This window comes from Pelophylax lessonae (assembly GCF_965119305.1).
Source record: "Pelophylax lessonae genome assembly, chromosome: 4".
NCBI classification, from domain to species: domain Eukaryota; kingdom Metazoa; phylum Chordata; class Amphibia; order Anura; family Ranidae; genus Pelophylax; species Pelophylax lessonae.
Window position 1 is genome coordinate 305,400,000 of NC_138771.1, and position 13,337 is coordinate 305,413,336.

At 42.4% G+C, this 13,337-nt stretch overlaps 1 protein-coding gene across 3 annotated transcripts in view; it reads right to left on the reverse strand.

Moving 5' to 3' along the window:
- The window catches only part of ANO4 (anoctamin 4), a 339,157-nt gene that overhangs the window by 194,144 nt on the left and 131,676 nt on the right, over nt 1-13,337 (reverse strand). Inside the window, exons 1-2 of one of the 3 annotated variants that reach the window (XM_082254746.1) lie at nt 3,157-3,660; nt 2,936-3,062 (exon numbers count right to left, since the gene is read on the reverse strand). The exons of 1 other annotated variant lie outside the window; for it this stretch is intronic. The gene's annotated coding sequence lies outside the window, so the exon portion shown is untranslated. Of the gene's footprint in view, nt 1-2,935; nt 3,063-3,156; nt 3,661-13,337 lie in introns of those variants that run through there. One more of the 3 variants, XM_082254745.1, reaches the window with a different exon arrangement.

Sequence of the window (13,337 nt, forward strand, 5' to 3'; positions counted from 1 at the left end):
GTTAAATTTTCCAAGATTTCAGCCTTGTCAGAAAATTATTTTCTTAAAGTATCAGCTATACTGACCTACAGAGATAGGCAAATGAGACCAAAGACTTTATACAGAAATACAGTTCTATTCACATTTCCCATTTTATTGCAAGAATGACCTTAATAATTCATTTAGGATTCCCAGACAAACTTCCATATATCCCTATTCATTTTTTAAAACAAAAAAGGGAAGAAGAAGGGAAAGTATTGGGGACCCGAGTTGCAGTTCTCAGTGCATTGGATGATATAATGACACTGTGGGGTTTATTTACTAAAACTGGAGATTGCTAAATCTGGTGCAGCTCTGCATAGAAACCAATCAGCTTCCAGGTTTTATTGCCAAAGCTTAATTGAATTAGATGAAGTTGGAAGCTGATTGGCTACCATGTACAGCTGCACCAGATTCTTAGTGCACCAGTTTTAATAAATCCACCCCAGTGTGATGACAGATTGCAGAAAAGCATCAGGAAAAAGCACAACCTTGTTCTGTGCATCTAATTCGTCCATCAAAGCATCAGAAAAATAAAAAAACTTTAATTCTCAATGCCACCATCCAGTGTTGCCAACCTACCAAATTGAATTTACTGACACAACATCCAAAATTTACTCGCACAGCCAAGTTTTTACTGTCATTTCCAAAAGTTACAAAATTACAGTTTTAAATGCAAATTTCAGTATTTTGGCTAAAACAAGTACAATATACAATTAGCAATGTGATTTAAGGTAGATATTAGGGCAAAAAACATATTTCTAATTTTATTTTTGAAATAGTAAGTAAGTAGCTCAGAAGGGCAAGAAAATAGAATGGTCAGGCACACACACATGAATTTGACAGTGACCCTGACAGCACTGTGCAGCAGCACAGATTATGATGACATCTCCTTGCCATGACACGTCCCCTCCTGAATCACAGTGACAGTCTCTCTCCAGGCCTGGTGGTCCCTTCAGTCCACTCTAGTCCGAAGAGCACTGACCATCCCGCACCCAGCTTGCCTTGCACCCGTCCTGCAGACCCGGACCTAAGGCTCCAGCCACTTCGCTCGACTCCCTCGCACCATGACATCACACGAAACGGTCAGTCACCGCCTTCGCCTCCGCCAGACCTGCCTCCCGTCGGCGCCGCCCGAAAACACTGTAGCAGGCACTTGGATGGTCTCGTCCGGCTCCGGACTGGAGTTACGCATGCGCAGTTCCGAGCCGAGTGTCACAGCCATATTTTTTTTTTAAATGCCTGTTTTTTACTGGCTGCCAGTAAAAATACTGACAGTTCGCAACACTGATGCCACCCTGCTTTGCCTTTTCTGGAATGCAAATATGTTTGAATTACATATGAGATGAATGAAGTCCTTGAAAGCATGTAAAGTCTGAGAACATTATCTCTTCTATGGCTGTTCCTGACCTACATGTCCTACACAGTATTGTACATTAGCTATTATGTCTTTATGGAAAAGGTGCAGCGACACCTGGTCTGGTGCCAGTTATCAGTAGTACTTCCTCTCAAGGCTTAAATGTACAAAACACGAAGCAAAAGCCTAATGCATTACTCGTTTAACATTTCCAGAATAGGATTTTGATGAACAAATGTGAAAAACAATATGGAAAAAGGACCAGACGGAGATTTAGAGGTCAGGAGACATAATACCTTGGCATATCAACACATCACAGACAGGAAGGAAGCTGCTCATATTTGGAGGAATCCCCTTTCTTACAGCATCACCACTAAGCTTCCAGCTATACATTAGGAGGTAGAATTTGTTTGGTAACTCTTTTAAAGCCGGATACTGACCTTAAAAGTATGTATATGAAAAAAAAGAATATATATATATATATATATATATATATATATATAAAAACATGTTACGTAACAAAATGTGTCCCAGTGCCTGGGCGTAATAAAAACTATGCCAATTTCTACTTTATCAAAAGAGCGTCTCCCAGTGCTCACGTGACTCCTCGGCCCTCGGCTATATGTATAAACAAAAGAAAAATATATATATTCATATTAAATAATATATATCAAAGAAGGGAGTGCCACAATAGATGCAATCTTTGTGCAAAGAGATCTACACAGAAGAGGTGTCCCACCTTGAAATTGTATATACGGTATATATATATATGTATATATATATATATATATATATATATATATGTATGTATGTATGTATATATATATATTTTTTTTCTACAAAGCACTTGCCACATACAGGTAGGTTTTTCTCTGCTGACAATCTGCAAACTTTTTATTCTATGACATAGTTTGTTCCCAGTGAACGCCCAAGTCATTCCATTACATGATATTGATGAGAAGCACAGGATTTCTGTTAAACCTGTTATTAGAATGCTGATTATACAAAGGCTTGATTGCGCTGTGATTTACAAGGACGCGCACATCAATAACCTCGCTCCTCTCACCTCTCCTGTAAGCTGCAATGATGTAATCTGCAATGTCTGCGTCACATGAAAACAATTCCATGTGTACCCTACTGAATGCTCCGTCCCCTACAGTCTAATCCTGGGAACATATACACAACACAGCTGGATATACATGGCATCTGTCCTCTCAATTCCTTTTCTCAGAGCTGTCTACAGTCTGTATAAGGTGTCTGTGGCTACCGTTCACATCACCACGGTAAAATATTTCAGAGCTATGCGCCTGCTTTGCTACAAAACAGTTCAATATTCCAATGCAAGCACAGAAGACATGTCAATCTATTATACGCATGCTGCATTATTAAAAAGCAAAGTAAACCCAGTGAAGGTCATTACGTGTTCAAATAAAGGGAATCTGGAAAAAAGTGTTCAAATAGTATTGTAAAAGCAAATTGGTCATATAAAACTTAACTGGTATTTTCTGATTGATCACCAGACAGAATGATGTTCTACGCTACACACAGATGTAACACTACCTTGTTGGGTTAAATTCAGTAGGACGTCTGAGGATGGTCTAGCAAGCCAGTCATAGTCTGCACATCTCACAGGGGTTATATTTCTGGGCTTCTAAGCATGCAGGATAATAGAGTCCACTCCAGAGAGCTAAATGATGAAGGTCAAGGAGACAAGAAGAGGAAAAAAAAAATAATGCACTGCAGCAGAGCTGAGCTTTTTTTCATTCCTAGCCGGCACTCACCATAGAAGCGGAAAATCCACACAGAAAAACCCAGGAGCTGTCCCTTCTATTTCTTCAGGACAAATAGCATCTGCAACCATGTCAGGACGATGCAGGGTGACTTGGCTCGCACAGGCTGCAAAGCTTCACTTAGGTGACCCCCCGTCCTGTAGTTACTCTCCCACTATCACAGCTTCACACAAAGCCCCCCAGTTAAAGCATGCAGCTCAATGAATAGGATGAAGCTTTAGTAAAAGGTGTCATCTTCACAGGCTTGCTTGACAAGGAAGAAAGGAAATAACAGGAATTCTCTGCCATGTGCCTAAGCTACTCTTTAAGATACCATCAGTATTCTTAGGCAGTCCCTGGAAACATCCAATCAAGAAGAAGTTAGCAGTGTCAGCATGACGCTGGACCAAAAAAAAAAAAAAAAAGTGACTGCAGAGCATCAAAGCTGGCTTTACCTTCTCTCCCTGCACACTGCCTTCTGTACCATGCACAACAAATTGTCTTAGTGCTACATCAATGTCTCCCTGGGAACTGCGCTGTCATTAAGACGTAGATTCATTCTGGTGCCCACAACATACATCCTAGTATATGAGGACATGGGTCAAAGGTGATGGTTTCTTGGCTCTGCAATAGACGCTGGATAATGCTGCATTGACTGCAGTGTAGAGGAAGCGGCAGCAGCATAATGACTGTCCTTACAGCTGTACACACACCATAACGAATGTCACAGTTGCTTTAAGGCAGGTGTTGCATGTGATCTGCATTATTTCTTTCTGCTCTGATAATTTACTTCTTTCAAAACAAAATGTTCTGGTACTCAGGATTCCCAGTCAAAAGAGTTTTTTTTTTCTCCCAAAGGTAGGAAATCTGGGTCATTTCATGAATATTCACACAGGTGCAGTAAACAATTCCGAATATATTCAAAGTTGTCAGCAACATCCAAGGATACATTGCTGCTCAGCTGGTAAATCTTTTCAGGCTTAGCTAGCACTGTGACCTTGCTGTGCAAGGTCGTAGGTTCAATTTCCACCAGCATTTGTTCTTTGTAAAGTTTAATTGTGGGCTTACGCCAAGGCATTTTTTTAACCACTTGCTTCCCAAGCCTTCTTCTGTGTCACGCTTAAAAGTTGTGCATGTTCATGGAATGGCGACAAACTACGGCACTTTAACCACTTTACCACTAGAGGATTTTGCTGTCTTACGTCTGGGCCACTTTTTGCGATTCGGCGCTGTGCGAATTCAACTGACAATTGCGCGGTCGTGCAACGCCATACCCAAACAAAATTTACGTCCTTTTTTCCCACAAACAGAGCTTTCTTTTGGTGGTATTTGATCACCTGTGCGATTTTTACTTTTTGCGCTATAAACAAAAAAAGAGTGTAAATTTTGAAAAAACAACAATATTTTTCACATTTTTTTATATGATATTCCCCCAAAAAAAATTAAAAATCAAATTTTTTTTAGATTTTTGGCCAATTTGTTTTCTGCTACCTATGTTTGGTAAAAAAAATTCACAATAAGCGTATTTTGATTGGTTTGCGCAAAAGTTATTGCGTTTACTAACAAAGGGAAAGATTTCTGTCATTTGCGGGACTGCGACATTGCGGGACTGCGACATTGCGGCGGACAGATCGGACCCTTGACTGACATTTTTGACACTTTTGGGGGTACCAGTGATATTACTGCAGTAATCAGTGCTATATATATGCACTGTTACTGTAAAAATGACACTGGCAGGGAAGGGGTTAATTTTTATTGGAGAGGGAGGGGTTAATGTATGCCTGGTGCTTACTGACGTGTGTGGGGGGAGGTGACTGAGTGACACAAGGACAGATCCAGGGTTCAGCTATGCTGAACCCTGCAATCTGACCCTGCCTGCCACACTAGATCCCCGACGATCGGGGAAGAGCAGCGGCGATCGCCGCTGCTCCTCCCCTGGCCCGACTCCCGCTGTGACTGAATACAGCGGGAGCGAGCCTCCGGCGGCGCGCGCGCGCCGCCGTGAAAGGGGAGTGTCTGACGACGTAGTACTACGTCGTCAGACGATAACGAGCCACTTTGCCGCAGTAGTACTACGGTACTCAGACGGCAAGTGGTTAAATTATCCATAGATAAAGGCATTTTTCTAACCACTTGCTTCCCAAGCCTATTCTTTCTGACACTTCTCTCCTACATGTAAAACAAAAAAAGAGCGACAATTTTGAAAAAATAACAATATTTTTCAAATTTTTTTATATGAAACTCTCAAAAAAAAAAAAAAGACTATAGGATCCTGCTATGTAGGTCTGTCTCTGTGGTTACATCACAAGCCATGCCCCCCACAGTTAGAATCACGCCCCTAGGGATACATTTAACTCACTGATCACCAAAAAGTTTACCCCTTCCCTGCCAGTGTCATTTTTACAGTAACAGTGCATATTTTTAGCACTGATTACTGTAGTAATGTCACTGGTCCCCCCAAAAGTGTCAAAAATGTCAGTCAGGGGTCCGATATGTCTGCCGCAATGTCGCAGTCCCGCAAGAAATCGCAGATAGCCGCCATTACTAGTAAAAAAAAAAACAAAAACAATAAAAATGACATAAATCTTTCCAGTAGTTAGTAGACGCAATAACTTTTGCGCAAACCAATCAAAATACGCTTATTGCAATTTCTTTTACCAAAAATATGTAGCAGAAAACAAATTGGCCTAAAATGTTAAAAAAATTTTATTTTAAAATTTTTTTTGGGAATGTTTTATAGCATGTGAATGTGAAAAATATTGTTTTTTTTTTTTTTTTTTTCAGAATTGTCGCTCTTTTTTTGTTTATAGCGCAGAAAATTAAAAATCGCACAGGTGATCAAATACCACCAAAAGAAAGCTCTATTTGAGGGAAAAAAAAGGACATCAATTTTATTTGGGTATAGTTTTGCACGACCACACAATTGTCCGTTAAAATAACACAGTGCTGTATCGCAAAATATGGCCTGGTCATTAAGGGGGAAATTTCTTCCAGTCCAGAAGTGGTTAAAGAGGAAGTAAAGTCTTCCATTTATTTTTTTTACTTTTTTTTCTTCCCTGCAAAGTAAATGTATAATGTGCCAAGTCAATTCTGACACTTCTCTCCTACATGTAAAAAACATGGTGATGTACCCCCTGTGGTCAGTGTGCAGTAGGGCAGTGATTGTCAACTTTCCCATAAGTCCTTCAGGTATGAAATATGAATGCTTACACTTGAACAATGTAAGCATGCAATACAAGCCATTCCTAAACTTCATCTTTGATTATAAGTTCATACTTACACTATATGAAAAGATATTTTAGCAAAGATCCTCAATTACTGAAGGGCAGCTGTACCTTTAGTTTAAGCTGTCCTTTAAATAAGCCCCCAGCTACCTAGTCAAATACCTACCTTCTTCCCTATTCCAGCAGCCCTATCTGGCATCACACAGCCTTACCTCTGAAAATGTCCTTGCTGAGCAGTGGCATACTTAGTGGGTTGTGATCCGCGCTGTCTGCCAAATATTCTTTTTTTTTGTTGCACGGTGCTGCACCGCGCCCCCAGAGAGTCGACACACTCTGCTTCCCTGAGAGCGGAAGTTCAGAGCCAAGGGAAGGCTCTTCATCAGCTCCAGTTATATGACAGTGCCAAGGAGAGGACTTCCCCTCACTCTGAACTGTCACTGCATCTGGGCTGCTGAGTGATGTTGGGGAGAAGAGAGTCCTTTCTTGAAGTTCTGTATTGGGAATGCGGAGTTGTGTCTGTACTGAAGTCTGTACTGGGGAGGAGTAGTGACCATACTGAGGGTCTGTGCTGGGGGAGGTGGGGGTGATGAAGTCTGTACTAAGGAGTCTGTACTGGGGGAGTGATGGTATCAGTACTGAGGGGTCTATACTGTAGGGAAGGGGTGTGGGAGGGAGGGATATCCGTACTGAGAGGAGGGGTGTCTGTACTGAGGGCCAGTGCTGGGGGGGTCACTCTTTACTGAGGGGTGAGGGTCTGTGGTGGGGGGTCTGTACTGAGGGTTTTTTTTGGGATGGGGGTAGCTGTACTGAGGGGGTGGGCTGGTAGGAAGGATTTAGGGATAAAAATAGAGAAAAGAAAAAGGTGGAGTTTTGAAGGCCTTAAAGGGGATGATCATAGTGTACAACACAACTTATTTCATAAAATCCATGTTTATTAGCTCAAATAACATACATCATAGAAACACATGATAAACATCTTGAACATAAATATGATTTCTCCTATATAGGACCAAACAGTGGGTCTCAAATGGAAATGGTAGGGAATGGTCCCAGTGTGACCATGAGTAGGTAGGCAGGCGGAAGTTGGAGCACGCAGTGAGAGGCATGTGACCGGACCTTCATGAGATCAAGATATGGAATATGGACTCTATACCTTCATACTAATAAAAGCTTTTTGGCCCCCTAGGGAGGGATTGTCTTTTTGGCCCCCTAGGGAGGGACTGTCTTTTCTCCCCCTGTGATGTGTCTCTCGCCTCCGGCTGGTTAGTAAAATTTCTCCCTGTGGTGAGCACATAGTGGTATACCTGCCTGGGGCGGTACATTTTTCTATGAAGGTAACCTCTATATGAAACTTGGGATATCACTGATTTAATAACCGTAGTCAACTCCATCGGTTACCCTAAATTCCATATTCTGCCACTCTCTATATTTTTATTAGGTCAACATTTGATATTATTGATGTGGAGGTGGATAATACGCTAAGATTAGCGGATCACTATACTAAGAAGTACACCATCAGGAATTTAAGTACCGTATATACTCAAGTATAAGTCAAGTTTTTCAGCACATTTTTTTGTGTTGAAAACGTCCCTCTCGGCTTATACTCGAGTCAACAAAAAAAAAAAAAGTTCCCGGCCGCTCCGACGTGTTTAAGATTTAAAAATGCCCCCGCCCGGTGTATACATGTCACCGCGCACGCGCCACCGCCGCTCGGGACAGGCCGGGAATAGCCGAAAGTATACCAGCTTTCCCGAGTGGCAGCGGCGTGTGCGCAATGACGTGTCGGCGCCGGGCGGGGGCATTTTTAAAATGAAGGCACCGCTGGAACAGGTAAGTGAAACACAGCTGCACTAGTATGCCCGCAACCCCGCATCCTCTTGTACCATGCTTGCCACCCTGGATTCTCCTGTACCATGCCAGCCACACTGCATTCTCCTGTACCATGCCAGCCACACTGCATTCTCTTGTACCATGCCAGCCACCCTGCATTCTCCTGTACCATGCCAGCCACCCTGCATTCTCCTGTACCATGCCTGCATTCTCCTGTACCATGCCCGCATTCTCCTGTACCATGCCCGCATTCTCCTGTACCATGCCTGCATTCTCCTGTACCATGCCCGCATTCTCCTGTACCATGCCTGCATTCTCCTGTACCATGCCCACATTCTCCTGTACCATGCCTGCCACCCTGCATTCTCCTGTACCATGCCTGCATTCTCCTGTACCATGCCTCCCACCCTGCATTCTCCTGTACCATGCCCGCCACCCTGTATTCTCACCCTAGGCTTATACTCGAGTCAATAATTTTTCCCATCTTTTTGTGGTAAAAGTAGGGGCCTCTGCTTATACTCGGGTCGGCTTATACTCGAGTATATACGGTATATATGTATCCCAATTACATGAAAGCAAGGGATTTAGCCACATCTCCGCATATATCAGACTCCATTTGAATTATTTGTTGTGGTTCACTTTCCGGCGCCTGAACAGACAACATTTGTCCGCCATTTATCTCTTCTAGTGGGGTCAGTAAAATTTTGGGTTACTTATTTAGTTTTTTACGTATTTTCAAACCACTATATGATGTAATATGCAATAATATAATACTATGTAATTTGTGTATTTATTGCTGTATCTTTGTATATCTCTATAGCATATTGGCTGGTTCTGGTCTCTTTAGCCCTGAAGAAGCACGACTATGCGAAACACGTCGGCTGTGCAGGGACCATTCCCTACCATTTCCATTTGAGACCCACTGTTTGGTATAGATATTGATGCTTCCTCTATAGGAGCAATCATATTTATGTTCCAGATGTTTATCATGTATTTCTATGATGTATGTTTCTTTTGTTTTATGGTATGAATATGTACATGCTTTTTATTTGATCTAATAAACATGGATTTTATTAAATAAGTTGTGTTTTACACTATGATCATCCCCTTTAAGGCCTTCAAAACCCCACCTTTTTCTTTTCTCTATTTTTGTGTGTAATAATTAGGGGTGTGGCCTATTCTCACTGTGTTTCTGTAGAGGATTTAGGGATGTTTGTACTGTGGGGATATGGGCTTAGGGGGGATATGTACTGGGAAGAAAGAAACAATTTTGGTTTTAGTGGCTTGTGCGTTACACATTCTTGACTCCTGCACTCTATGTATAAAGCACTCCTGAGCTCTGCACTCTCTATGTGGTATGTACTCTTGACCCCTGCAATCTCTGTGTACACACTCCTGACCCCTGCACTCTGCATGTTACATACTCCTGAGCCATGCATTGCACTGGGAAGGGGTGGTGACCATACTTAGGGTCTGTACTGGGGGGGGGAGGGGGGTGATGAAGTCTGTACTGAGGAGTCTGTATTGAGGGGAGTGATGGTATCAGTACTGAAGGGTCTATACTGTGGTGAATGGGTGATGGTGTCTGTACTGAGGGGTCTGTGTGGGAGGGAGTGGTATCTGTACTGGGAGGAGGGGTGTCTGTACTGAGGGTTAGTGCTGGGGGGGTCACTCTTTACCGAGGGGTCTATGGTGGGTGGGGGGGGTCTGTACTGAGGGTTTTTTTTTCGGGATGGGGGTATCTATACTGAGGGGGTGGGCTGGTAGGGAGGATTTAGGGATGTTAGGGGAGATCTGCGCTGTGGGGATATGGGCTTACGGGAGATACGTAGTGGAAAGAAGGAGTCATTTTTGGTTTTAGTGGCTTGTGCGTTACACATTCCTGACTCCTGCACTCTATGTATAAAGCACCCCTGACCCCTGCACTCTGTGTGTTATATACTCCTGACACCTGCACTCTCTGTGTCACACACTCCTGACCTCTGCACTCTGTGTGTTACATACTCCTGAGCCCTGCATTATAGACACTGTGGGGTTTATTTACTAAAACTAGTGAGGGCAAAATTAGTCACAATTCTGCAGAGAAATCAATCAGCTTCTAACCTCAGCTTGTTTAATTAATCTTCAGCAATAAAACCTTGAAGCTGATTGGTTTCTCTGAAGAATTCTGACTAATTTTGCCCTCTCTAGCTTTAGTAACTAAAGCCCTGTGATTTAAAATCTATGCCATTGACTACTAAAACTCTAAAAGCTATGTAGTATATAACGCACCCTTGACCACTGCACTCTGAGTACAATAATCCTAACGTTCTTTGTATTGCTTCAGGTTTTTTGTGGGGGGGGCAGTGTTAAAAAAAATGATTGCACCTGGGTGCCATATATGCTAGCTATGCCAATGCTGCTGAATCCTGCATGCTGCAGGCCTATTCATTCCTATTGGACAGCTATACTTACAGAGGCCTCCAGCAGTACATCAGAAAAGATTTTCCCATAGGAATGAATAGGGCCACAGCGAGCATGCACACTAAGAGAGGGCATTTTTGGAGGAAGGCTATGCAGCAGCTGCACGTCTGCACAATCAAGATCGCTGGAACAATTGGAAGTTAAAGTGGAAGTAAACCCTGTTTTTGATCATGTGCCTTTAATAAGGCATACCCGTATAGACAGTGAATATCTCCTAAACCTGGGCAGTTTAGGAGATATTCACACTGCATGCAGCTGATGACGTCACAGATGCATGCGCTCTGAAGGATCGGCATACCGCACCATCACTTCAGAGCTTTGTGCTGTGGTCCGTGACTCCCGTGTGCATGCACACGGGAGTGACGTCATTGCAGCGTAACCAAATAGAAGGCCAGGGGGCGTGAACCCGGAAGGAAGACCAGGTGAAGATGGAAGCGCCTTTAGCACGCTATGCCTTTACCTTGCAGATAAAAAAAATATATATATATGCATATATGCTGCGGTTTACTACCACTTTAAGTATTTTATTAGATGGACTTCACTTGGGGGGGGGCTGGGGGATTTAATTTAAGAAGAACAGTATAGTTGTTCTTTAACCACTTGCTGACTAGCCACCGTAGTTTTAAGGTGGCAGGTCAGTTCTGTCCTGCAAAACGTCCTGTATGTCGCTTTGCGGGACCGCTAGAGCCCATTCGCCACAGGGGAAGCTGATCAACGGGTCCGGCAGACCGCTGTTCTGTCAGGTATGAACACAGGGATCCTGTGTTTCTTCTATTTAGGAACACAGGTCTCTGTGTTCATGCAGCAAGCCCATGCCCCCCACAGTTAGAAATCCCCCCTAGGGACTCATTTAACATTTTGATCGCCCCTGGTGTTAACCCCCTCCCTGCCAGTGTCATTAGTACAGTCACAGTGCAAATGCATATTTTTAGCACTGATTACTGTAGTAATGTCACTGGTCCCCTCAAAAGTGTAACAAATGCCAGTTAGGTGTCCGATCTGTCCGCCGCAATGTCGCAGTCCCGCTAAAAATCGCTGATCGCCGTCATTACTAGTAAAAAAAAAGCAAATAAAAATGACAAATCTTTCCCCTATTTTGTAGACATGATAACTTTTCTGCAAACCAATCAATATACACTTATTTTGATTTTGTTTACCAAAAATATGTAGCAGAATACAAATTTACCTAAAATGATGAAAAAATTCGATTTTTATATCTATTTTTATTGGGAATGTTATATAGCAGAAAGTGAAAAACATTTTTTTTTTCCCCAGAAATTCACTCTTTTTTTGTTTATAGCACAAAAAATAAAAACCGCAGAGGTGATCAAATACCACCACAAGAAAGCTCTATTTGTGAAAAAAAAAAGGACATAAATTTTATTTTGGTACAGCATCACACGACCGCGCAATTATCCGTTAAAGTAACGCAGTGCCGAATCGCAAAACATGACCTGGTCATTAAGGGGGCAAATCCTTCCGGTCCAGAACTGGTAAATATAACTGAACTTTCACTAAGAAGTGTACATAACTTGAAAAAATAAATGCCATACTGATAGTTTACCTTTAGAGAAGATAGCTTTTGTTTCTAGCACCTTTGCCTGCACTATGCATCCTGCTGTACTGTGTAGGTCTATAGAACATGTCCAAATAACGCCCCCTGGTGAGGTTCTTTTTTTTTGCAACAAAGACAGACTTACATTCTATAAAGAAAACCTCTTAGCATTGGCATTTTATCATAGGCTACAGGGACATGGACAGATATTGACCTAAAGTGATTTGTATAATTCATGTCAAGGAAGATTTCTGTAATTTCATAGTCATTCCTTTGATTGCAAAAGCCCACAATGTCAGAGATAAAAGACACCCCTTGCAGGTTCCTACGGCATCTGGCAAGGAGGCCACTCTATATTTGTCAATAGTATTTGTCAATTGCCGGAACAATTTGTGTATTAGTAAAAGTAGATTTTCCAGGCATGCAATATGATTGATCAGAACAGTTAATAGTATAATACAGGGGTCTCCAAACTTTACTGTCCTTCAGACTTCAGGGGCTCCAGGCTGTGCCCAGTTGGAGTAAACAATACCGGATCTTTGGTATTAGAGGGTGAAATAGTTGGTGTCATTGGGAAGAATAGTGCCTCATTTTTGTTGTCAGTGGAAGGAATTACACCCCATTGCTGCTGTCAGTGTAAGAAATAGTGTCCTATTGTTGGTATCAGTGGAAGGAATAGTGCCCTATTGTTGGTATCAGTAGAAGGAATAGTGCCTTATTGTTGGTATCAGTGGGAGGAATGGTGCCTTATTGTTGGTATCAGTGGAAGGAATAGTGCCTTATTGTTGGTATCAGTGGAAGGAATAGTGCCTTATTGTTGGTATCAGTGGAAGGAATAGTGCCCTATTGTTGGTATCAGTGGAAGGAATAGTGCCCTATTGTTGGTGTCAGGGGAAGGAATAGTGCCCTATTGTTGGTATCAGTGGAAGGAATAGTTCCATATTGTTGGTGTCAGTGGAAGGAATAGTGTCCTATTGGTGTCAGTGGAAGGAATTATTCCCCATTGCTGCTGTCAGGGGAAGGAAGAATGCCCTATTGTTGGTGCCAGTGGAAGGAATTATGCCCTATTGTTGGTGTCAGTGGAAGGAATAGTGCCTTATTGTTGGTATCAGTGCAAGGAA